The following is a 26,485-nucleotide window of genomic DNA, read 5'->3' as shown; positions in this document are numbered from 1 at the left end:
GACATAGAAGAGAGAAAGAAACATTTTCTTAGATTGTTAAAGGTTATATGCAATATCTCGAATCAAAAGAAAGGGATATCAAGATAGTTTAATTAAATAGAAGTTGTGGCGATACTGTTTGTTTCTACAATTGCCTGCAACATTTTAATTAAGCACATCGCACTGCGACGCCAACGCCAACTGTCTCAATGTTAAGCGAAACATCAATTCGCTCCGTAAACTCCACTTTAATTAGCAAACTATCTGACCGTAGTGATCTGGGAAAACATTGACGGTTAATTTTTACTGCCACACAAACCACCTCATAATCGTTTCCGGAACGCAGGCGTCTGGCATCGAAGCAGAGCAACGGGAATGTGGAAGCAAAAATTAAAGAAAAACAAAACAAAAACCCTGCGTCGTCGTCAGCGCGAGATGAACCCCGAAAAAGGGAATGAAACGAAAGAAGGAAAGCCGGATAAAAAATTAAAACAAACTAATTCCAAAAACGCGGGTGCGCGGGATTTAATTTGAAGCAGCAGGGTTCCGACGCGTAATGTGATACGGCTTATGAAGCGCTGCCGTTCGGTAGCGCTCGGAAAACAAGAGGACAGCATAATACGAGCGACCAGCGACTTTACTTGGAAAGGGGTTAAGTTTACAAAACTTGCCCTCTTCGCTCGCTCGCCGTTTGCACCTCGCGCTCCTCGTGGACCGTAAGCAGTCAAGAACGCGCGTTCACGGAGAGGTTCTTTAGTTTACCCTTTAGTTAGCAGTTCACGCGGTTTGAAGGAGAGGAGTATGGGAGGGAGACCGAGGTCTTCCGAGAACCACCGCGCGCCGACCGCTGATCGCGTGCGTTTGTAAAGAAAAATCACTTCAATGAAACTTTGCCAGATTTCTTGCTTGATTCTACCACCAACCATCGCACGCCATCAACCACACCACGTGAAGATGCTCATGCTACGTGTGAGTGTGTGTGTCTGTTAGTGTGTCTTAAAGGAAGTTGGAAGCTGCTCCTTTCGGGAGCTGCTTGCCAGAAGCCCATTTCGTATAATTTACCGAGTGAGAATAATTGATGATAGCACAGCGAGCGAGAGGCTTGACTCCCCCCCAGCCGCAAACCCCGCAATCCCTTCCAGGCTCATCGCTCCAACGTTCATCGCTCCATCGCCCGGGCACAACTCTCGAGGGCACCAAAGGGTCCATGGGGTTGGTTGGGCCTGGCGTTCTGTTGACGTGTTCCTGGAGCGTGTTCCGCAGCAAGTACTCCATCTCGCCCGAAACCGACCGACCGGCAGCGAAATGCGAACCAATTTATTTATAAAGTCCTCGCCGGTCGTGGCGCGGCGCGGCCAGTGGCACTCCGGAACCCCCCGGGTTCGCTCGCACCGTGGCCAATATTCGGTCCCCGAGACGATCAGTTTGGTTATGGGACATTGAAAGTTTATAAATTTTTTGCGCTCGTCAGGCCACCCCCTCTCCCCCAACCCAGGGGGGTGTATTTTAGCTCCCTCATAGCAGCCGTCTCCGGCGAGCATTACCGGTTTTGTCACTCCGTTGTTACTGGCATCGGCAAAGATCATGTGGCGACGCGTATTACAAGTTTTATGTTCCGTTTCGGACGACGCTTTGTCGTTTTTTCTTCTTCTTCTCTTTTTCCGAGTTTTCCATGTTCCGTGAACGGCCCGAAATGGCTCCCTTCTGGGCCCTTCAAGATCAGTGTCATTTTGAGTTATCTCAAACCAAGAAACCCGTACCACTATATGTGGCCGCGAGTCCTACGCGAGTCCGTCTCCGTTGTCAGCTTAAGACCGAGTGTACCGACGTACTGCGGGCAGCTGCTCATGTTGGTGGAGGTTTCACTGATTTCATTGATTGCTATTTAGGCGTCCCGGGGGCGTGAAGGCAGAAGGCGGCCGCTAAGCCGTGCAACAATTGAATGTTGTGCTGCTCGGTCTCGGCTTCGCGCACGCTCATCGCTCCGGGGACAGTTTGCTTTGAATCAATCAAGAGCGTCAGAGCGCCCACCACCACACAGTCAGCGAGCGACATATTGAATGCGAAAGGATGGCCAAGGCCCGAGGTAAGGGCCCAAGCAACCAACCAACGCAACGCAACGCAACGCAGCGCCACGCATCTTATGAGCTGACGGATGAACGGGTAACGCGGGCTCAGCGGTCGCGCCCCGACACGTGCTCTCGGATCATAACAATCATAAAACCATAAAAAAGTCGTTCCAGAGCGTTTACTCGAGTTGATTTGTCCCCGTGCGGCGCACAATTTCAATTTCTTGTGTCTTGTGAAATGTTGCTACCGGAGAAAAGTGATGGAGTGGGGAGGGGACGGAATCCTGGTACACGCCCCGAGGCTCGACGGTTCTGGTCTTTCAGCTCCGGATTATACTTTTGTCGGAACGACGGAACGATGCTCGATACCGCGTGTACACGTCGATCGCGTCGTCACGGTTTCACGGTTCACTTCGGCTCAAGTTCCTCAGTTTCGTTCGCGGGAGGGGTCAGGAAGGTGTGAGTGGGGGGGAGCCAGAGACACTGAAGACCCCGGGGCTACACTATCAGGGGCATCCGCTCGCGCCGTTCAGCATCTTTTCGGTTGGTGTGGTGTGACGGTTTGTGTCTTCTGTCCTTTTTCTTTGTTTTTACACACACCACCCTCATTTTCCTCACTCCCCCCCCCCCCCCGCGGCCAGCAAATCCTCCCTTTCTAGCCCACTTCCCATACCCGAAAAAAAAGAACCGAACATACGCTCTCGGCGGCCGCAGCGCGATATCAATCATCGAAACAATCAATCATACCATTCCGACGAAACGATGGAGCCGACGGTTCCAGAATGGTTCTGTTGGAGGTTGTTTGGTTGCGGGGGGGAAAGGTGCCTTTTGGGGGGCACGCGGGGCACACGACGTTATTTACTCGCGACCACTAGCGTTCGGATCGAGGTTTAATGCATTGGGGATGTGGTTTTTGTTTAATGTTTGCTCGTAAACCAGAGGAAACCATAAATGGAAAAGATTCTCCAAAGAATCGCTCCCCGCCGGCGCCTCATCCTCCTCGCCGAGACGGATGTGTCTCTTAGGTTCAGCGATCCATCGTCTGTTTACTGCATATTTACGTGCTGCTGCTCGTGGTGGTCGGTCTGGGGTGAAATCGATTGATAGGCAATTTGCAGTATGTTTGATAGTTGATAGTCGCTGCTTTTATCGTACTTTTGGGAGAACAAGCGGACTGGCGGGCCCTGTGACCCGCCCCTCATTTATCCTTGATTCACACTTGTCGGGTTAATAATGCCGGTTATTGGGAAGTTTAGGCAAGTTTAGTGCTTTATGTCGAATATGTTGCCAAAGATGCAGCATTTAAGACTCTCATAAGCAAAGATAAACAATTCCTAGCGTTTGTGTTCACAAATCGTACAGGATAACGTTGCAGAAGGGTGTGTCTTTCCTAAACGGACAACTTTCTCTAAGAGGTATTTCATTATAATAATAAATATTTCAGTTTCTATACAAGTTTCATATATAAGAGGTTCACGTTTCAAATGTAACGGTTGAAAATGCATATTTACATCATGCTTTTATGCGATTTTAAGATATTAATATGATATTAAAAAGGGAAGAACGGTTGGATACAAAATCTAAACTAGTTTAGTTTTGAAATTATAATCTATTCCATGAAATTGATCATTGAAAAATATTTTTAATCAACAAGAAAAATATAACAAAAGAAAACACGGAAAACTATTTTGTAGGTAAAACACAACGAATGAACACGGAAAATGGTATAAAAGATATGTTAGCAAATCCCGAGTTTTGAATAGAACAAAAAGTTCTTTGAGCAAAATACCTTCACCACTATTTTTCCAATAGTTTATCTCCGTGCCAGTAACGTTGTTTAGATCTTACCTACTGGGTAAAACACATGACAAATAATATGTTGTCGTTGTGCAGCCTCATGGTAGCCAAATAATTAACAAATATTTGAATAAAGATTAATTTTGTGTTTTAATTAACATATTTCAATTGAAACTAAAGTCAAATTCTTTGGCTTACTAAGTTGTAACCTAATTTAATTCTAAATTTCAGTTATTATGTATGTTGCAATAAATTATAGTGAATTGAGTAACTAATTTATGTCTATATCGGTGGCTATTGAAATGCATATTAAATTTGGAAATTTGGAAAGCAATAAAAACTTAAAGTCAAAGTCTTTTTAAAAGTTTCTAATTGTACCTCACAGGGCCGAAGATGTAACGAACCGTGGAAAATCATGGAACAACATCGTAAAGCTCATAAATCCTTCAAAGAATTACTGGACCCCTACCACAAACAAACACACACACACACACACACACACACACACACACACACACACACACACACACACACACACCTAAATACATCATGGCTAGTGCCTCTTTAAAGCAAATTGTTTATTTAGTGGCGGTCGCTTGATCGTAATTGATCGCAACGCAAACTAAACAAAATTATGCGCCCGGGCAGGTCGGATGGGCCCCCGGGTTTCCCAGGGTTCCCCCACAACCCAGTGGGTTCCCTGGACAGCCAGCCCGGGCCCGCTCGGCTAGACAGCTCCGGTAATTAAGTGACTCCCGTTTGACGATATCCAGTGTGGCCACAAGATGTTGACGTGTTTCGAGACTCCCGAAGCCAAACCACGGTTCGTTTTCCAGTCTCTGAGGTCCTCTGAGGTTGCATTCGATCCCATGACCAGACCAGACAGGCCAAGCACTGGCCCTGGTGCTGGTCTGCAGGTGCTGCCGGCAATTAATATGCAACTAACTGAATGCCCTCTTTGCCGCTTCACGCGAATGTTTACTCGATGCTCTGTGGGCCATTCTGTCGGGAGATGAGCGGTGTTGCTGGAAGTGGGCGGTGGATAATCGGCTGAACTCCGGCCTGCAATCTGGCAGCCTGTCGCTTACACTGCGAAGGGGCGGCGGTGGGGGAAAAGCTCATGTAAATGTGGCAACCATGTGGCAAGCGATGGTCGCCGGGGCTGGGTGTCCGGTGTGCCGTGATTAATTCAGGACGTGAGCCCGTGCCCGTGGTAAGTCCGGCCGATATTAGACGTATCCCCGGCGTGCGCGACCTGGACCGTGGATTGTGTGTGTCCGTTCGTTAAGGGACGGTGCTGTATGTGTGTCTGACGTTCGGGCGGCTGTAAGTGTGTACGGATACTGAAGCGAACAGGCAGGCAGGCAGACAGACAGACAGGATGGACCAACCACGGTACCAGGAGCCACAGTGTTCCGGAGGATGCAAATGGGTTAATGTACGTACGCGCTAGCATCGCTCCTGCTCCATTACAACATTGACAGGTGGGGGGGTAGGCAGGTGGCGGGGTCGGGGTTTATGTTATTTACACCTGACCGGAAGACAGTAGCGGCACCGAACCACACAGCCCCTCCGGGGGCAGGGCGCGAACCGTACGTGCGACGCGATTGTCATTTGCAGGCATCGTTGGAAATGCCCATTCTCTCGTCAGCTTATCACCTGACCGGGAACCAGGCCCAATGCAACAGCAGCAGACCCGCTCCTAATGGTCCCATTTACTGGACATTCAACGGCACGCTCCACTTGATCCTTTCCGCTTCTTCGACAAAGGTTGTGCCCCGGGAACGGGTGTATTCTCCGAGCATTTTTGTGGGTCCAGGTATTGGCGTGGGTCAATGGGTGTAACACACACACACACGGGCACACAGACACACCGACACAGTTACAAAGTCAAGCTGTGAGTAGAGCGAGAGATTGGAGCACGAGCGATGCTGTTGCTGTGCCGGACATCAAAGGAGTTTCGTCCACAAAGAGGTTCAAGTGAGAGATTGGCGACTGACCATCGGCGCCGTCGGTGGCCGCGGGAGGCCTCTTGGGAGTGCTGAAGCGTGCTGAAGTGGCCGTGGGTGATGGGACTGGACCGGACTGGGCCGAGCTAGAGCCACCTCCTCCAACAACCACTGACCCGGATCCTAGAGGTTTTCCCCCACCCGTAAATGGCGGAACCGAGTTCTAGTACCGGTCAACCGTGGTGAGACCATCGCCTGTTTCGCTTATTCCCGGTTGCTTCCCCGGTCCGTCCATCGGATTCGTTTCCTTTTTTTCCCCTTTATTGTTGTTCCGCTCCATCGTTGAACATCGTGCACATCGGTCGCCGGAGGTCAACCGGTAGAGTATTGCCGTGATGGCCGTGCAGGACTTTTATTTTTAGCTGCTACGGCTGCCATCCCGTTAACCCGGACTCCCGGACTGCTCGATGCGATGCGGTGTGTCCAGGCTGGAATGCTGCGGGCTCTCTCACGGGTTCCCCTTCACGGTGCCTTCCATCACCGACAATCGACCGACCAGACAGACTCCTCGAGTGGGCAAGGGCCCGAGGTTGTGGACGATCGCTTCTCGCAATGTGTTTTCATAATTGAACATGAGCCACCGGAAACTCTCTTCCCGGTTCTCGGTTCTCAGTTCTTTCCCCCCCTCCGTTCCCCTAAGGGACGCTCGCACGTGCTCGATTGTTAGCCCCAGACGTTGCAATGGCGTTGGGTTGGTGTCCCGCCGGAATTTCTCGGATGTTTCGGTTGCATGGTTTTCCGCATTCGCCGATCGTTCTTTCGAATGTTTAATCGAATCAAGTATTTGGTTGAATTCCAGACAAACCGATCATTCCGGTGAACCCGTAACATGGTAACATGGTGTTCGATGTATCCAATTCCCATGGCGGATGGCTGATGGCTGTATGGTGCTACCACAACGGAATGGGACCGCTTGTATCATTGCAGGAACTAAATATGATTATTTGTATTCAGATACTATTCTTTCCTCTTCTCTCATGGTAGAGGTTTGAATAAATTACTGTATAAGTATAAATAAGTAACGGTAACATTTATCGGCAAATGGTATCGTTGTAAGCGCTATTAAGCTTATATTAAGCTGAAGCTATTAATCTGAAGCTGTTAAGTTGATCAGCATGATTAAACTGGTGAAGTAGTGATTTTTAGTACAAAAAAACGTGAATATATCATTAGAGCATTTTTTAAAGCATATTTAAGGACGGGCGTGCCGTTCTTTTATCATAAGAGCATTGATTAGCGATAATGAATTATAATTTAAACCCATAGCCGTGTAATAAAACACTTCAAAGAAGGTAGAAGATTGAAATTTGTATGTAAAACATCTTGATGTTTATGATGTTTTATTTACTGCTCTAATTTTAATAGACTTGCAGTTCAACTCCATAGTGTATTTAGGGATGTATTTCGCGCAAAAAATGTTTCTAAATGATGTGGTAAGGGGAAACCTGAGAAGTAGATCATTTCGGGACGCTGATCTGCAAACAGGTGAGATGTAGACGAAATAAACAGAAAAAACAACTTGTACAAACACTTATTTGTCCATACTTTTTTAAACTTTTGCACGCCTTAGGAATATAAATACAAAATGGAGATGCAAACAGGTTGCAAAACTGGTACATCAAAGAGTCATATGTAAAATTTTTCTTTTCTGGGACGAAAACAAGACTTTCCAAGAAAGAATTGAATCTGGTCTAGTGAAGCATCAGGATTGACGGCAACTCCACTGCGTTGGATACGGTATCAGACAGAAAGAATGCTTGATGTCTATGCTGCCTAAACCAGTCATGACCCAATATATGCGTTTATGATGCTGTTTTAGTGTTAAAAATATATATCTTTCCCCGTTGACATAAAAGACTTTCTTTCGAAATTGCTGGTGCACCGAATGAACTACTAATCCGAATTGACGATTGAACGATGCAGCAAAGGGCAACCAAACACTCGAAACATTATGCAAACCATAATGCCAGCATAGCTAAGGTAAAATCCCGCGTATCGTCTATCCTATGCGTGTCACCCACCGCTACTCGTTGATGCTCATCTCAATGATGTCTGCATTGCTTGGAACTTAGAAAAGACAGAAAAAGAAGACGGAAAAACTACAGGAAAAACCTCGAGATGCAGACGAACATCAAAGCGACATTCAGCTTCGGGGTTGATTGAAGCGCTGCAGCACTGCTCGGTGCTGCGATGCTTCGAAATCGGTCAGACATCCAACCATCTTCTTCTGATCGCGCTCTAGAGCCTGGCCAGTCGGGAGGAATCTCGAGACGGACATGATACTACGGTTGCACTTCACTTTGATTGCCGTTGTTAAAGAGCTGCAAACAATTATCGGGCCTTCCTTCGTCCGCTTCACGTTCGGCTAAGACGTTTCCCAGGCGATCCGATTGGAGCGGAGGGGGCACCGGGGGCCAACTCCCAACGAAAGAAGGAGCGATAGAGAGCAGAAAAACGAATAGAATGAAAGAAGAGAAATCGAAACCCGGCTCCTCCTCGTCCGCTCGCCTTCCACATTGCAATTAGAAGGCCAAACGGTGGCCATTTTGGACGTGCCATCCCGTGCACGGCCAAATCTCGAGACGTCAGCAACAGCAGCCATCAGCCGGCCGATCGATCGATTGATCGATCGACGTACGACGTACGGTGGAGGCCGTTCCCGATGGAGGCCGTTCCGGGTGGGGGAGCTCCTCTTAATGAGCGCGATGCGCGCCCTATCGGAGATGCTTCGAATTTTATCGGCAAATCATCGGCACGGCGCGGGCTTCCGTTTTTCCCCGCGACCCATTATCGTTGTCTTTGGCGCCAACGACAGCAGCAGCAGCAGCAGCAGGAGCAGCACACGGGTCTAATTAGAGAAGCGTGCTCAATTACCCCACGGTGAAGCACAACGCGGCCAGATATACACGCGGGCCTCCACTCCAACACACGGCCCTTCACCGCTACATCCTGAAAAAGGAACGTGCCCTTCTAATGGTGTTACCGGTGGTGGTAGCGGTGGTGCTGCTGCTGCCAGTTCCGGCCGCCAGACGTCGACGAACGTCGCAAGAAAAATGAGCCAATGAAAAATCTATTAAAGCTAAATGCTGAACCGATGTAAGCAGACCATAAAACTACTTATTTGACAGGAACGACATTCTCTCCTCTCCCGGTGAGAGCAGCGGAGGGGGGGCAGGCTGCAGTAACGGGGTGCCGCTGGTCGGATCGATCCACTGAAGGGCGAGCGGTTCTTTGGGTTTACAGCTGCCTGCGCTACTACCCTTCCTTCACTTCTGGTTGGCCGCCCATTCCAGATTCCAGCGAAGCCAGCGGAACGGAGGCGCCTTCGTGTGACACATACCGCTACACTCCGGCACACCCTGGCACACCCTGGCGTCTCCTCTCCTCTTCTCTCATCGGCCGGGCACCGGGCATTAAGTGCTGGATTGGATGTTCTAAAAATATGAAAAATCTTTTTTTGGCTCTCCATTTCTTGCTCTTCTGGCACTTACGGCTAGTTCTCTCTCTTTTTCTCTCTATCTCTCTATTTTCCTCTTTATCTTCCTGTCCCTTTCCATTCCTTGCAACACTCTGGCGAAGGATTGTGACCCAGGATTGTACGCGCACACATGTGCATCCCATCTGGCGTGTGCGGTTGCTAAGAAGTACCGCTCCCGGACCGGAACGAAACAGGGCCACAAAATTGGTCGCGCTACTGGTTCCTACTGTTTCTACGGTCACAGTACAAAGGCAGTCCTCTGCGCTCTTGGAAGTCTCCGCGTCACAAAATCCAGTCTTGTCAGCCGCAGTCAAGCCAAACCCGCTGGATTAGGTTACGGCCAGGGAGTATCCCGGGGCTGTATCAAGGCGGAGGCTGGATAATGTCTTCGTCAGTCAGCGTCAGCGTCAGCGCCCGGTAGGCGCGCACACAGACACATAAGGGGTGCTCGGTTGACTGGCTTTTGGTTTTCGTGGAAGCGCCGCAAACGGTCACGAGGGTCGACGCCAGGTCATTGCCAAGTGCGCGATGCTACCGCTGCCTGCGCTGCTGTTGAGATGCAACGCATCGGTGAACCAACCAACACAGAACGCGAACCAGAGGCCGAGGAATCGCGACACTGAAATGCACTCCGTACTGAGGGGGTCTCGGAAATATGATGCTCCCTTCTCGATGCGACGATGAGTGATGAGAACGCCCCCGGGTAACCCGTTCTAAGGGCGAGGCAAGTGCGGCGACCCGTCGATAGCGAGACTCGAGACCCATCCCTGAAGGACGATATTGCCGCGATGCATAATCTCGGTGACTCCCTCTCTCTCACTCTGTCTCTCTGTCTCTCTTTCTCGCGCGATGCTGACAGATGGGACCGCGGGACGGCTTGATAATGATGATGGAGTGCCAGTGCAGTGGTGTCCGGGAGATGGAAAATGGCGATGGAAACGATGGAAAGTGTCCTCCAGACGTTCGCTTCAGACAGCGCAGACCAGAAGAGGCTGGAAACCGTGGAAACGTACACTAATAGTTACATTGAAGGCAGCAGCAATCGGATTTTCCAGTAAAGGAAAACATCTTCCAAGAATTACTCCCGAGCAATAAAGAAAGGGAGAGCATCGTAATGAAATGCGTCTTTCAAATACTCCGTTCCGTCGGTACGGCAGTTAATAAATATGATTTCGCGATAAAATCATGAAAACATGGGCCCTCAATCTACGTCTAGCAGGCTATGCTCGGTTCGGTGGCCTTTTAAAACGTCGTGGTTTGTATGGTTCCGTCCGCTTCCGTCGCATTCTGCTCCCCGGTTCTCGGCCCATTTATTGCCGCCATCCTTCTGGTGGTGGTACTGCTGCACTTCCGTCCGTTCGGCTGCACGTGTGCTGTATGTGTGTGCTGTGGTAGCGGCACTTCCGACCATTTCATGCACTACATATTGGACCGCTTTGTTGTGGAGAAGCAAGTGATGTTGCTGTTGCTGTTGATGTGGCTGCTGCTGCCCTGGGCCCTGGGCCGTCTCTCTGTGCCGTGCGGATAACATTTGTTTCAATTGTCGTTTCGTTGTCGTGTTCGTTTGCCCCAGCAGCAGCAGCAGCAGCAGCAGCAGCTTCCTTCCAGCTGTATGCTTTACGCTGTAGACGCGCAGCTAGCGAGACGTGTACGTGAATGAGCGAAGAAAAAGAGCGAAGCCCGAGAGCAAAGGATAAGAAATGTGCCATTTGTGCGTAATTTCTTTTGCTTCCGTCATCCGCATCACTCACATGGCATGACCGACCAACGGACCGCCCGGTTGTGTGCTCTGGAAGGGCTCACGCTCTTTGACAAACTCCAGGCACCGAAGCCAGACAGAACCTTTCGAAGGGAAGGAAAGTGTGGCCGGTCAAGGCCATGGGCGCGCCAGTTGAGCATAGCGAGCGAGGTTTTAAAGCATATCGTCATCGTCGGCCATTGCGCCATTCCCTTTGCCAGACTCCAGACACGGCATTGAGAGTGGCAACAATGCGGCAGTTCTAAACATAGCATGGGATGGGATGGAGCATGGAACAGAACAACGAAATCATTACTACAAGTGCTACAAGTGCACGCTGACTAATGTTGGATAATGCTGTTTGATGAAAGATTGGCCGCCGTGGCCGCCACCGTCTAGAGAGCCACGTCTACGACGGTCCACAGGGAATAGCGATGGTGCCTCATTTTTCAATGTTTCCAATACTTACTCTCTTGTGCTTTAAATTATAAATGGTGTTGAGCGGGAGGGACAAAAATGGGGGTGTCTCGATTTTGGATAAAGTGTTTCAGTAATTTTCCGTTGTTTTCTACTTTCAGTTACAATATTGGCAATCCATCACATTTTTCCCCCCATTTTGACGGTGAAATGTGTGAAGAAAATAGAAGTGGAGTTAGCATGTTTGTTATGTGTTTTACACAACAACAAATTAGAACATACGAAATATGAATAAAATAACTATTCTTTTATTGCAGTGTTTAAGACCTTTTAATAAAGAATTGACAATGTATAAAAACAGTAACAAAAATCGCAAAAAATATACAAACCAAACAGAACAAAAACAGCAACATCAAAACAACTAACGACAAATAAAATATAAGAAGCTGATTAATTTGAATATCTAAACCAAGATAACCATTAAAACCTCGTCCGATTTTATTTCCCTTTCAAGCGCAAGCCATATTGACCACTAAAGACGGCTAAAAACACGGCCAAAGACTATGAAATTATCACTCAAACAGACTTTTGCAAAGAATGACTTACTGAAAACGACTTCTTATTCTTTTTATTATTCTTCTTCTTCTTAAGTGAGGATTAACCCCAGTACAGCAATCAAATCCAGTTTCCTGGGCCTTCGATAGTTACTCAGGGGATATAGCCCTCTGTTATCTTAAAGACCGGTTGCTAAGACCACATTTTCCAAATTTCGATGTAAGTATATCTACAACTTTGTTGGCTATTCTCCGCTATTCATACTTTTGCTCCTATTAATAATCTAGTTTGTCTATTATTTTCCCTGTAATATTATTTAATTGTTGCCCGTTCCTTAACGCTTAATACTCTCCACCAGTCCATAGACATGCAAAAAGACAGTCAACCAACTGGAGTATTTAATTCAATTCGCAATCCACTACATCCGAAATTCCTTTACAATCGCAGTAACCCATTCGCGGACGCCCTATATAGTGAGCTCGGCCCGGTGAGAAAACTCGGTGAAAACCCTCTTCCCTCCTTGGTGAGAAAAACGTTACGCGCGCTCAGGATATCACCTGATGGGCGAGGCGTTTTGGGGGGTGGCGATATGCTGTCAGTCCTCCAGTAGTGCTGTCAGTTGCTCTCCTGTTCCTGTTCGGTCGTGCGTTCCTCTCGGTGGAGCACCGTGAGAGTGGCTGAGATTCAGAACATTCCCAGCCGAACGCCCAGCCTAGCACCTTGATGGTTCGCGACTCCCCTGTCCCGAAGAACAGCTGGTCGTCGTCGTCGTCGTCGTACAGCCGTGAGAAAACCGCCTCTCGTGCCGCTCGTTGTTTTGTTGTGAGCAGCGCGCTATGCTCGCAAAAGAGCACATTTCCCTGGGTTAGGCGGTGCCGTACTCTCGGTATGCCGCGTGTTTTGCCGTGATTTGAGCATTCCTGCTTTTCCGCTCACAGGATCCGTCGCTCGTCGCTCATCGCAGCGGCCGTACGGTGCGGTCCGGAGCGGTGCGGTGTGGTGCGTGGCCGATTCGTGCTTTTTCCACCAAGAACCAGCAGCTGCCGCCAGTCCTTTGGTGAACGTTCGACGGTACGGTCGTGCTCGTGGAGTGAGTCGTGAGTCACGGAGGCGCCAAGTGTCGTGGAATCCGTCGAGGACGTCGTCGGAACGGATCACGTACAGAAGAGGTCGAGGACGGTGGAGTGTCGTGTGGGTAGGCTGTTTGGGGGAGGGGAGGATGGAGGGGGTTCTCGGTTTATGTCGCGCCGCCATGTGGTTGTCTGGGCAAATCATAGCCGGTCTTCCAGAATTTCCGCCCTGGTGATGGGATTGTGCGGTTCCGGTGCTTGTGGTTCTAGGGACGTGCTTCCATCGCTGTGTTGTTATGTGTGTATGTATGTGTGTGTGTGTGTGCGCCAGTCCTCTCGGTTCACTCTTGGTCCCGTCTATTCAAAACACACCCGGCGCAGAGTGAGAGAGAGTGTGTATATTGGTGGTGGTGGTGGTACCCAAGGGTTAGTCAGCACCGGCTGTGATGTGGGCCAGCCTCCGATCAGCCAACCAGCCAGCCAGTCCGTCTCGTTGGGTCACAGAATTTGGCGTGCGTGAAATGTGTGTGAGCGTGCTAAAAATAAGTGAAGCAGAAGGCAATCCACATTCACGCGTGCAGCATGCGTTGTCGAGCGATCCGATGATGCGATGCTGCGATGCTGCGACGTTGTGTCGCTCATGTTGGAACCGCGCGCCTCGAATGCTTAAACGGCCACAGAGTCCTTGTTTTGCGGGATAGTTTTTTATGTGTGAAAAAAAAAAAAACAACGACAACACAACGTTGCTTGCACGAACAACAATAACAGTTTGTGCGTGCATACATATCTGTGTACGGGTGTGTGTCTGTGTGTGTGTGCTCTAGTGTGTATTATTTGCGGCAAAGTGAGCATCAGCAGCAGCAGGAGGTTTACTCCTCGTTGCCTCGTTGCCTCGTTGCCTGCGTCCTCACCGCATTCGCACCAAAAAGGCTGGTGGGTGGGCTGGCTAATAAAAACAACACCCACTCCCCCCTTTCCGCCGACCACACCGTACCGCACCACACCGCATAATAGAAAAGGGCGGCCGAAATTGGATTATTAATCTGCGAAGAAGCGGCGGCGAGATCCTCTTCACCAATCCCGGGTCCCGGTCGGTCCCGGTCGGCGTTTCCGTAGTAGGCGATGCGAAGGATATCGCGAAGCGCAAAGCAAAGCGCACCACAGCCTCCTTCAATCTACTCGGGGAACCCCTAGAGAGGTTTCCCTCGGTGGCTTGTTTCTGCCTCACCAGCGAGTTGGCACATAAAACGGGCAACGTGCCCGGGACCATCGGCCAGCCAGCCAGCCAGCAACCCCAGTGTCAGCTAGTGTGTGCGCGGCAGGTGCGGCCAAACTCCGGTCATAGCCGCGCGCGCGTGTGTGTGTGTGTGTGTGCCAGCATCGTCGTATCCAACGACGGGGTGGGCGGTAGGTGGAAGCTAGTCAACATTGATGATCACCGACTTTGATGTGTTTTCCGACGCACCGCACCGTGACGTTGAGCTGCCGTGCGTGTGCGTGTGTGTGTTCGTGTGTGTATGAGTGTATCGGCTGTGTGTGTGTGTGGCAGACAACATATCGTTGAAATCAATCCGCGTTATCTTGTGGTCGGCAGCAGAAGCAGAAGCAGCATCAGAAGCATCAAAACTCAACCTCGACTCGCGTACCGATATTCGAGCTGCTCGTTGCTCGTTTGCCTTAATTAAAGTGCTGTTCGCCGTTCCATAAACGGATTTAACAAAGGATTGCCCCAAATCCTTCGACACTCGACTCGGGGTCCACGTTCCGGATTGTGGTGAGGGTAGCCCTCCCTTCCCACCAAACCCCGGGGAAACCAGCCCATAAGCCCGATTGGTCCCGGGGATTCACCGGCCCAGAATTAAACACACACGCGCACGCATTCACACGGTAAGTAGTGGGAACGGGTATGGGTACGCTTTCAAGGGTACTTTGTACGGCCTCAGGAGGAGGAGGAGAAGGAGGAGGTGGAGGGGGTAGTGGCCACGATCTTCGGGTTTTACGAGCGAACTCCCGTGTCTGGAGGTATCTAATCAAAGGCACATTACGCCTTAATCACCTGACATGCAAACAACATATCGTCGCATATCGTTCGAGCCTTCGTATCGTCTGCGTCGTTGCATGCGTCGTCGTTCCGAACGTGTACCTGACGATGCCTGGCTGCCACCCGATGGCAGGATGTCAGTCCGCAATGGCGGCGCAACGCAGCAGCTGACAAAGGGACCGGGGCTTGTTGGCTTTGGCTTCCATCTCGCTACCACGATCTCTCGACTCGTGACGTGTTTCGGGGAACGGATTCTGCAACCATCCCTTCCCACCCCACCTCCCCCCGAAGAGTCTTGATTATAAATGTAATTAAAAAAACATTCCATATTTATATTCCATCCCTTCGAAACGAGCCGGATAAGGGTTTTGAGAAATTGAGTTTACCTTTTGAGGGGTTCGAAGAAGCTCATCGGTTAGCAGGGATACCTGACAGGATGGGACGCGTGCATGAGCGTGTGTGTGTGTGTGTGTGTGTGTGAGGAACGCCTTTCCGGGATTCTCCGGATTTTTTGGGGCTCGAGATCGCGATGAGGAAGTGGAAACGATAGAACTGATGGAAACCGAAGGGGCCCGAACGGCGACGACGACGATAACCGTAATGGGGCAATAATACGCCCACACTTCCTCCCTTCTCCCCCTCTTCCATTCCACTCACGGAGTATTTTTGATGACGTGAGGTGGGTGATCCTGATGCGAATGATAATGATGATACCGAAACGGTGGCCCACCCACCAGCCGTCTGCACCATTTTTCGCGGCCACCGATCGGGCACTGTTGCTGAAACAGTCCCGGTAGGGACGGGCCGTTCCGACGGGCGTGCCAGCGAACGGAGTGATCCTTTTTCTTAAAAAACAAAAAAAAAAAAACGGAAAAGAAAATGGGATCACGAGGTTTGTGTTTGGTCGCGGCCGCTGACTTCATGTCTTGCTGTGAGCGTGTGTGTGTGCGTGTGTGTGTGTGCGCGCGTGTGTGTGTGGGCGGAACTTGATAACGAACCGGGCGAACGAGTGGAAAGCCTCAGAACGGGAAAATTCATTTTCCAACCTTTTCACGCTCGCAACGCCCGACCCCCCCCCGGTTCGGTTTTCGGTTCTTGGTTGCGGTATGCGTTTTGGGGATGATATTTCAAAGATTTTGTACCCCAAAAACCCTTCATCCCCTCCACCCCGCCGGGGCATCAACGGGGATTTACTGTGCTTCGATGAGAACGTAACAAGCAGCAGCTTTTCCACACCCACTCCCTTTTCTTTGGAGGAGACCACGCGATTAGCTAATGCGCCGGATTGACACGCCACGTCTAGACGTCGAGCGTCGTGGAACGTGCACCGGGACCGTGCCACAAGAACGAATGCCGCCGCCATCTCGGGCCTCCTCGGGCTGTGTTGGCATGTCAGAACCGAACCGATGATGGAAACTCATGAAGGAATGAAAATAACATTTGCCACAACCACGTGTCGTTCGCTCGTTCGATGATGATGCGGCGACGTGCCGAGAACCGGATGTTGGCTCAATGGTAACTTGGATTGAAATGCTCACTCACCACCACCACCGGGGATTTTCGGTATACGAACGGAAGGTCGCTGCTGTTGCTGCGGCGGCTGCTGCTGCTGGAATGTAATTTATTCGGATGAAATTAAACTTTCATCAACCTTGATCATCAGCCAATGGGACGCCACGCAGAGCCACGCAGCCACGGTGCACGGATTAGCCGAAAACAGACGTGCACTGGAGGCTGGAAAAAGGATGAAAAAATAAAATCCTGACTAAAGCATAATTTTATGCATGCACGCTGCATGCTTTAAGAATATGATTTGCACGCGCGTGTGTGTGTGTGCACGCCACTGGACACCCTTTTCGGTGCTTCTTCGCCGTGTGATGCCGTTGGCCGTTGATGCTAAGCAGCAGCAGCAGCAGCAGCAGCCCTGACAGCGCCAGATGCAATGATGTATAAAACTATCCTCAATCCTCCGTTCGGCGTGCGGTTTTCTGCCCTTTTCGTCTCTCACTTCTCAGTCCCCCTCGTCGTCGTCAGGTGGTGTAAGGAGGGAGTAAGAAACTATGCAAAATATGTTGCTTACCGGGACACGGCCATGGACACGAGGGAAAACATGGCGTAGCCCTGCATTCCACCGTACCGACCATGGGATGCCATGGCAACGAAGAGGACGACGACGACGACGACGGAGACGGTGACTAGGATCGGAATGCTTCCCGCGAGGCGTGCTCTTGATGGTGGGAATCGAGGGAAACAGGAGGGTGGCACGAAAACCACTCACCGGATCTGGCGTGAAACGAAGCAGTGACCCAGCAACCGTCCACTCCTCGCTGCACCGAGCTGTGCTGGTGAGAATGCGCGGGAGCATTTTTCATGGAAAACACCAGAGATTGCGATTCTTTTTCTTGTTCGGTTGTTTTGTTCTCTTCTATTTCTTACCAGGTTCGCTCTCTCTGTCTCTCCTTGTCTTGAAAAGGGGAGAGAGCATTGTCGATGCAGAGTTTGGCTTGTTGAGATGCAGTGTACGATGCCGATCCTGCTCGAATGTGGTTATGCGCTTTGTGTTTATTGTTCTTGTGGGTTGTGTTTTCCACGGCCACGGCAGGGTCTCACCTTGCGTGCCTTGCAAGACGGTGGTGGTCTCCCGGGAGGATGAATTTTCTTAATGGATATGCTAGCAGAAGCGTTGCAACGCCCGGCGAATACACAAGATGCGGTGCTGCGAAATGCGGGAACAAGTTTCTTATTCTTGGCCGATAGATGGCCGGTTGCGTGTCGGTCGGTTGTACCGACAATGGTGTGCGTCTGAAAGCACCGATTACCTGCCCCGCAACTTCTTGGCCACGGGGGGTGGAGGTTTGAGTAATTTTCATTTTGTGAAAAGCTTACGCTCACCAGGTACTTCAGGGGGGTTTTTGTTGTTTCCTTTCGGATATGAATTTGTTTTCTTTTCCTTCGTAGAGTCCTTGTCCTTTTGAGGGGCCATTACACCTTCTACAAAGTATGTTTCCGACAGTAGAGCTCATGTGTATGACCTTGAAGTCTGTATACAGTATGCAAATAAAAGTTTATCCATCCCTGCATGGAATTGACAGTTTGGGTGATTTTTCACGGCAACTCTACTTCTACAAATTAAAATCAAATATCTCCTGTAGCAGTTCATATTTTACTTCAATTTGATTTTTACTTTATTCAAAAAGACTCACCATAAATATGTTATGTTGGAAACAGTTGAGTAATGCATGAACAAAACGCAAAAAAATAAGAGTTTGTTTGGTAAATATTAAACACAACCTCCATCGTTTGCAATGACAACCCTTCTCCTTCGCCTTTGCTTTGATTCAACAATGATATTAAGACTTCTAGTATAATTGTTCTACTCAAATAGCTACACTTTTTTACAATAATAACCCGCTTTTGTGGTTGTCATGTTAATGAAATTCTCTTTCCAATAAATTAGATTTTTCGACACGATTGTGATCGAGGAATGTCTAAGAAGTACGAAAATGCTGGTTTTTAAATTTACTCAACATCATTCATACACAAATGATATGTGATTTTAGTATTTAGACTTATGTTTTCGAAGAATAATCAGCAGCCAAACTTTCTTGTACCCTTTTTTCGCCTAATGTATATATTTCCTTTCCTTCACTTTTGTCGAACCGAAGCCTGAAGCCTGAAGCATTAGACTCAACATAACGTAACCGGTGCAAAAGGGTAATGTAGCATCCACGCTTTACTCAACCTCCACGCTTTTTTGGGGTGGCATAAAACAATCGAAAATACATAAAACATCCAACATGGTGCCCGATGGTTTAGCAACCCCCTACCCAGTAGCTCCAGTCATTCATTCTGCTCTCTGCTCTGCTCTGCTCTGCTCTGCTTACAATCTGTCTGCCAGTCTGCCAGTCCGGATCATTATCTCCGAATAGCTTGCCGGGTTCGTTACATCTTTGCTCATTTTATTTCCCTCCTCGCAACGCTCCCAAACCCCCTTACCACACAGGTTTTGCGTTATCAACGAAGCGAAGAAGAAGCGAAGCGGCCGCGGGGGAAGCTGTTTCCGGTTTTTTTTTATGTTTTAATGCTTTGTAGCAATAACATATTTACGCCAATTCGTGCAATTGCCTTCCGAACGTAAAGGTTATGATGGTGCGTTCCCTCATCCCCCTGCCCCGCACCCAGGAATCGTTCACCGTTACCGTAACCGTTGGAATTGGGATGGTCCTGGTCGAAGGAAGGAAAGGAAAAGCGCCCGGTGCGCTGTCGGTAAATTTAATTTTCCTTCGGCGGCCCATGTGGGATGTAAATTGTCGAAACCAGTTTGCCAAAAACCCCACCATGCGCGAGGTTCGAGGGGTGGGGGTGGATTTAGTCTCGGTCTGGGTCTTGTTGCGCTTCGTTCATTTGTGGCCGCCCGCAGTTGCCGGGTGAACGAACGAGTACAGTATGTGCGCAATCATAAAGAGAAGGCCTGGGGTCTGGGTGCTCATTTGCAGTGCGCAGACGAAGCAGAAGCAGTCTTATCTCAACCAGGAAGACGAGTGAGAAAGATGAATGCAATGCTCCAAACGGTGTTGCGAGGCCCGAGGTAATGGAGCAGCAGGAAGAGAGACAATTAGCAAATTGTTGCAACGAAGATGCGGAATTCTTGTTTCTGTTTGATGTTCTTCTCGAAACAAAAACGGAAAAAAGGAAGAATAAAACAATTTAAATCCAATGAAAGCGATGCTCAGTGGCCATCCTCGTATCCTTGTTACCCTTGCGGGGCGTGTGTACTTTAGGAAGAGGATCTGAGGGAAAGAGCCCACTACAAAACTTTAATTGAAACGGTAATGGAGTTGAAGAACATCCTTCACACTCTGGAGAGTTTGGTTTACCCCTGGCGGCCGGTGCCGTTGCCTGATGCTCCTTGGCCACTCCGTACTCCGGAGCACTCTGTAGCAACACACACACACACACACATACAGCCCCTTGGCCAAACCGACCACCGACGAGACCGACTGTGAGTCTTAACGAGTCCCCTTCCAGCATCGAGAATACCGAGGATGAAGTGCATCAATCTTAGAAACCAACTCACTCTCTCCCTTCAACCCACTGGGTGGGTTCATAACTTTCCTTTTAGTACGAATCGACCATCACTGAGAGGGGTTGGGAGGGGGTGGTTCATCGTTTGATGAGAGAAAGGGCGAATCAATCGATGCCGGGATGCAATGATGATGGACCCCTGGAACTGCACCACTCCGGGCAAGTAAATCATGTTGCACAACGACGTTTATGGAACGAAGCCGGCCAAGGGATTTCCATCATTCGAATGCAGTGCCACCACCGGGCGCATAGAGGACACTGTCACGTTCTGTGGCCTCGTTGCTGCGCCGGAATGGTTAAGCGTTTCCACCTCGGAACTGAACGAGCGACGACGACGACCAAGACGACGACCAAGACGACGAGGACGAGCTGGTTGGAGGAAATGGCATAACGTAACGTAAACAAATTGCTAACGCAAATCGTTCCACTTCGATCGCAGGACACATTTGCGCTCGGTATGTTTAGCATGGTTGAGGGGAGGGAAGCGTCGATAAGGAGAACAAGCCTGTGTCAACACTTCCCCAACTCCACCGCCTGCTACGCAACGCGATGACGTTACTGTGTGTATTGTTCCGCTGCTGGCACGGGACGAAACATGGCGTTAGGCGGAAAGCTAAACAAAATGCAAATGATTTGTTTGCGTTGCTATCGACCGATACCGAGGCCTTGCTGGCTGGCTGGCTGGCTGGCTGGTTGGTTGGATGATGACGCCGACACCGAAAGCGATTCCGAAACCGATACGACGCAATACACTTCCACAGACACAGACACAGAAGCGTCGGCAAGTCAGCAAGTGGATGGCTCGGTGGGTCGGGAACTGCGCAATAAATCCGACGTAACCTATCACCACCACCACCACAGCCAACCTTTGGAGCCCATGAATTGGATCCGCGATTCCGCAGAGGGCTTAGCGTCCGACCGAGAAGCTCATCGAGAAGTGCTCGAAGCTCTTAAGTACGCGACGAATCCATCGGGAACGTCGTCGTCGTGAAGATACACTTCCCTCAGTCTGCCACAATCCTTGACAGAACGACAGACAACGACAACGACATGTCCATAAACAGTGTCCAACGCCGCTTCGCCAATGGAGACGACGACCGAGTGACTGAAGTCCGGACGTACGTCTCGCACATTCCCACAGGACACTACGACGGAACTGCTACTACTACGGAAGGAACACACAACAATGGACGAGGGTGGCAAAGGCCACCACCCCTCGCTTCTTCGTTCGCTTCTTCCGGTGAGGACACGTGTGCGAAAACGAACGGATCGTCGGTCCCGGTTCCCTGGCCGGCCTACACACACACACACACACACACAGACAACGCATTGGCCTGAAAACTAACGATTTTGGACAGCGGCCTTGCTCCTCCTCTCCTGGGGGAACAGCTCCCTCCCACAGGGGGGGTCTCTCGAGACAGATATGAATACAGATAATAATGACTTTTATTGTGCGCCGCAGTAGCAGGAGCAGCGTTGCGGAGCGTCCGGTCCGGGTCCGGTGGAATCTTTATTCATGCCTCTATCATCATAAACCTGCCATCGAGTGCCTTCGATACCGCTTTTCGGTCTCTCTCGGTCTCTCGGTCTCTCTTGATTCGATGCTGCGATCTGTGAGGCCTTCTTCTTCGTCTTCTTCTTCTGCTAGTGCTTAAGGCCGAGTCCGAGGACGAGGTCTCATTTCACGTCTTCGATGGGCTTCCTTCCTTCGACCGGGGGTCGGGATCATAGTAGGCTAGCATACGGCTGCCGTCGACCGCTGGGGTATTCTCACCGGAAACCTCGGTCCTCGGTCCTCGGTCTAGGCCCTCTAGGCCTGCAGACGGTCGCTCTACGTCGCCGTACGGAAAGGAAGCGATTTCCAGGTTAGTGTGCCAGATATGGGAAATCATAAATGGCTTCGTCGAAAGTTGAAAGGAGTGTCGGTACGTCCTGCGCTTCCAATTCCAACGCTTGACTCGTGGCCCGGTGTTCGAGAGCTGTGTCTGTGTGTGAGTGTGTGTGTCTGGCGGTGCTGCTACACGCCAGCCGCTCTTTACGACTCAACTGGCAACGATTTAGTGGCCGACGATATGATACGACGACAACTTGGCTCACGATTGGCACTCTCGCCCCCGATAGGGACTGCCCGGGCGGGGGGGTGGGTTCGCCGTTCGGGGATTGATGTTCCATGTTACGGTGGCAGACTTATCCGTGACATAAATACCTAAACGGTCGTAGGCAGCTTTCCTGGCACCTTTTGCTACTGCTCCTCAACCTCTCGGAGTGTCTTTGCCAACCTCCAGTGCTCCAGTGAACCCTCCAAGGAGTCACCGAATCCGGAATCGTTTGTCCCCGAAAATGGAGCACAATAAAAGTTTCTCAAATTTTCCAAGACCTCCCCCGCCCCGGGGGAGGGGGGCTATAGCATAGTATAGCATAGTATCGATATCGTAGCATAGCAACGCGTACGCACACGCGACGAGCACGTGGGCTTCGTGGAAGCGCTCCTAGGGGGCGAGGGGAGGGCAAACAAATCATGAAATGAATTCCTGGCGGCAAATTGGTTCCCCAAACAGTGGCCAATTGGTTCCCCAAATGCCTGTATGTGTGTGTGAATGATGATTCGCAGGAAAATTGTCTTCCATCTATGTAGCTATCGTTTTGTTCGCGCGGAAGTGAAACGTAAACGCAAAAGAGAAAACAGTCAGTCCCCGATCAATGACACATTATGGGACACCCCTGAGCGTGCACACACACACACACACACACGCAGGCAGCCACTCGATCCTTCGTCAAATCGACTCTCGATGACATGCTGTTGTTGTTGTGCTGTTGTTCCTTGTTACCTTCTCGGAAAACTCTCAGCTGATGTGTCGCTGATTCATTGAAACTCTCCCGTCGAGTTTCATATCATGCTGCGTGTATGTGTGTGTGTGCGTGTGTGTGTATGTATGTGTGTGTGTGGAAGAGAATTATCAACAAATCATGTCATACCGAAATTGGAACGAATTGGGAAATGACACATTCAATTACGAAAAATTGAAGGCAATTCCTAGGCGACAACAAACACTGTTTTCGCGGCATTCTATGGATGGCAACATGATAAAACGCGCTCGCTGTTCGATTCGTGGAATTGGAGTGAAGTGTTCAGCGAAGTGAAATTAACTCCAGAGTTGATTCCAGGATGATGTTGATCAGGCGCCGCTAGATGGATATCGCTGAAAGCGCTAATGAAATTCCTCTCGATCTCACCTAAATTAAGTCCCGCGAGTAGAAGGAGAAGAAGCAGGAGAAGAAGGAGATGGATTACTCGGTGACGAAAGAGCTCACGGCGGATGTATTGTGCTCCGGTGATCATCTAAATTTGACGATATAAATCGCGTGGCTTGTTATTAAAAATTTAAGCAGCATCGTTGGCCACCGGCAACATCATTAGACCGGGGTTGGGGTGGTCCGGGAGCCTTCTACCCCGCTACACTGGGTACACTGGGGTCGAAAGGCATTTGATGCTCAACAATCCAAGAATTCATCACCACAGCTAACGAACGACCGGGTGCGGGGGAAGGGGAATGAGTTTTAATGAATTTGAATATCGAGTCACGACCTCGTTCGTCTTGGTGCTGGGAGGGGCAACGGCGTCCGGAGACGGATGCGCACCATCGTTCGGTGATCCGAAGATGCGACCCACCGACATCAACCAACCAACGAACCAACCAACCAGCCAGCAGTAGGAGCAGCAGCAGCAGCACGAAGAGCGAAACCATTAATGGCTTAAAACATTAGAATTGCAGAGTGCCTACGTTTGAGGAATAAATTTTGTGCCCGACCGATGGCCAATGACGATGGTGCGACCTTCCGGTGCCTTGACCTCCACCCCTCCCTCTCCTTCGGGGTCCCTTCACTTCGTTGCCTCAACGGCGGGTAAACATTTCACTGGAGATTGTCCCTCGCTCGGTGCGGTTCTAGGATTGTGACCCCTGCTCGAGAGAAATGAACTCCTTGTCAAGGGTGGAGGGGCTGTAAGGGTAGTAGCCATCCCTCCACCGAGCAACCCAAACGGGCTTTCTTGGGTTCTCTCGAGGTTCTCTCGAGGGGTTGAGCATAATGTCACGAACGCGAAATAAATCAGCATCGCATCCGGGGAGGGCCACTCGCTTCAATTTATCTCCCGGGCGCGTTGCCCCATCCTCCGGCGTATTTGCTTCTTTCTCGGGAAATCGGGGCACAGGGCACTTGGGCGCAAATTATCAATTTTCATTCGCTTCCGGTCGGCGACCAGTGCCGCGGTGTTTGTTTGTTGCATCCGTCAGCACGGGTGCTGCTGGCGAGCGATATTGTGGCCCCAAAATCCGAGCGATCCGAAGCGGTATAGGCGGCGGAGCTGTGTTGGAACCAAAAGGGTGGAAAAATAAAAAAACATTCCCGTTTTTCCTCACTAAAAATGGTGTCCCTGGGTGCGAGGATCATTTTCTTCGCATCTGCGACCAAACGGGGCGGGAAAGGGAAAAGGGAAAGGGGAAGATTCATGAACGTTGCCTGCTGGCCGCAAATTAACTCACTTCAATATACTTACCAACACCGAAATCCTTTCCGAAATCTCATTGAGATTGACGGCGAGTGGTGTGGCTGCACTGTGGTGTTGGGTGTGTGTGCGTTCCTGGCCACCCTGGGTACTAGGTAAAGGGCCTAAACGCCAACAGGGAGCCATGGCAGGACCGGGGGCTGCTACTTTGAATGTGATTTTGCATGAGGCTCGCGCCTTCCGAGCCCAAAGTACATGGAATGGGCAAAGGATGCCGGGATCAATATACATTTTTCATTTCGAGAGCGCTACATCCCAGGCGGCGTTGGAAAACGGGCCTCCCGCACCGAGAGAGAGAGAGAAGGAGAGAGAGAGGAGGTTTTCTTTTCCATTTTTTCCATGCTTCGAATTTCCGGACCCAAAACTCTCTTCGCATCCCTTTCTTCGGTGTTCGGTTTTGCGTCGCTTGCCCGTGTGTGTGTGTGTGAGCGAGAGTTTTCCTTCGTTCGTTTTTTTTCTTCTTGTTTTATTTTTCGGTCGATGCCGAGGGAACCCTTATCTTGCGAAAAAAGAAGGACTCCGGTACCGGCCGTTTAGCGTTTTGGGGGAGGGGGCGGGCGGCTGATAACACTTTTTGGTTGCTTCCGGAAGCTCGCAGGCAACTCGGCACTTTCCAAACCTGCCAGGGCGTGCGCTCACTCACGGTGCTTGTCGCTGTCTGCGTGTCTCTGCTGCTAAACGGTACGGGTTAAAGTAAGCCATAAACCAGAGGAAACGGGGGGAAGGGGGTGTGAGGAGTGGGTGGCTCACTGACAGAACTGGCGGGAGGATACAATGAAGCGGTTGCTGCCGGTTGCCGGTTGGCGGAAAGGAGGATGATGGAAACAGTATGCTAAGGTCACCGGCCGCCAGTCGTGGCCAGTCAGCCAGTCGGCCATGTAAAAGTTTATCCCTTTCACCCCTCCCCCCACCCCTCACCACCCTTCTTTCTATTGTTTGCGACAGATCTTGCGATCCAGGCGTTGGTTCCCACGAAAAGCGAGAAAATCATCTGCCATGTGTTTGGTGGGGGTGGGATTTCGGGGAAGGGAGGTGGTAGTCACGACGAACGGAAACGGGATGACTCCCAAATCCTCGTGTCTGACCGGGAGGGGACTGTCTCTGGCACGCGTGCCCTCCCCCCCATCCCCAATATCCAGTGCTGGCAACAGAAAACCTTATTTGCCATTTTCGATTTTTGACTCTTCGACCACCCTTCTTGCATCCCAGTCACCGGCATGTCCACCACGAGCGAGCCATGGCCAAGCCGAGGTTACAACAGAGACAACGGAGTGGTCGCTTTGGCTACTTTCAAATTCAAATTTCCATCCCCTCCCTAACCCCGAGCGAGCGAAACGTGACAAAGGTTAAGCAGGCATCAAACGAGGAGAAACGGGTTTGACTCCGTCCTGCGGACTGTCAAGAATCCGTTTTCGGGTTTTCGGGCGCCGCCGTTTCTTTCAGTGCGTTCAGTGCGGACCTGAAGGATGAAGGACGATGATAGTTTGGCGGCAGCAGCAGCACCAGCGGAGGAAAGGGCAGCGGAACGGGTTCCTTCTTCTCCGGCACGACGTTCGTCGAATAAATTAAACTGTTTTAATTAACTTTAAAGATCTGGCGGGAACGGAATGGCTCAGGGATCAGGCGTGACTCTCGTGGTAGTGTTCGAGACGTCGCGTACCACTCGGTTCCCCTCCCTCAATG

The 26,485-nt window shown here is 50.4% G+C and overlaps 2 protein-coding genes across 3 annotated transcripts in view; one reads left to right on the top strand and one right to left on the bottom strand.

Annotated features, from left to right (window-relative positions):
* LOC125949769 (26S proteasome non-ATPase regulatory subunit 8) overlaps positions 1–26,485 on the bottom strand; it is a 594,091-nt gene that overhangs the window by 335,140 nt on the left and 232,466 nt on the right. The window lies entirely within an intron of this gene.
* LOC125949732 (protein eva-1) overlaps positions 13,106–26,485 on the top strand; it is a 107,221-nt gene continuing 93,841 nt past the window's right edge. The window contains exon 1 of one of the 2 annotated variants that reach the window (XM_049677051.1): positions 13,106–13,233. The gene's annotated coding sequence lies outside the window, so the exon portion shown is untranslated. Of the gene's footprint in view, positions 13,238–26,485 lie in introns of both variants that reach the window. The other variant, XM_049677050.1, reaches the window with a different exon arrangement.

Source organism: Anopheles darlingi, chromosome 2 (assembly GCF_943734745.1).
Source record: "Anopheles darlingi chromosome 2, idAnoDarlMG_H_01, whole genome shotgun sequence".
In the NCBI taxonomy this organism is placed as follows: Eukaryota; Metazoa; Arthropoda; class Insecta; order Diptera; family Culicidae; genus Anopheles; species Anopheles darlingi.
This window is presented reverse-complemented; position numbering and strand designations above follow the sequence as displayed.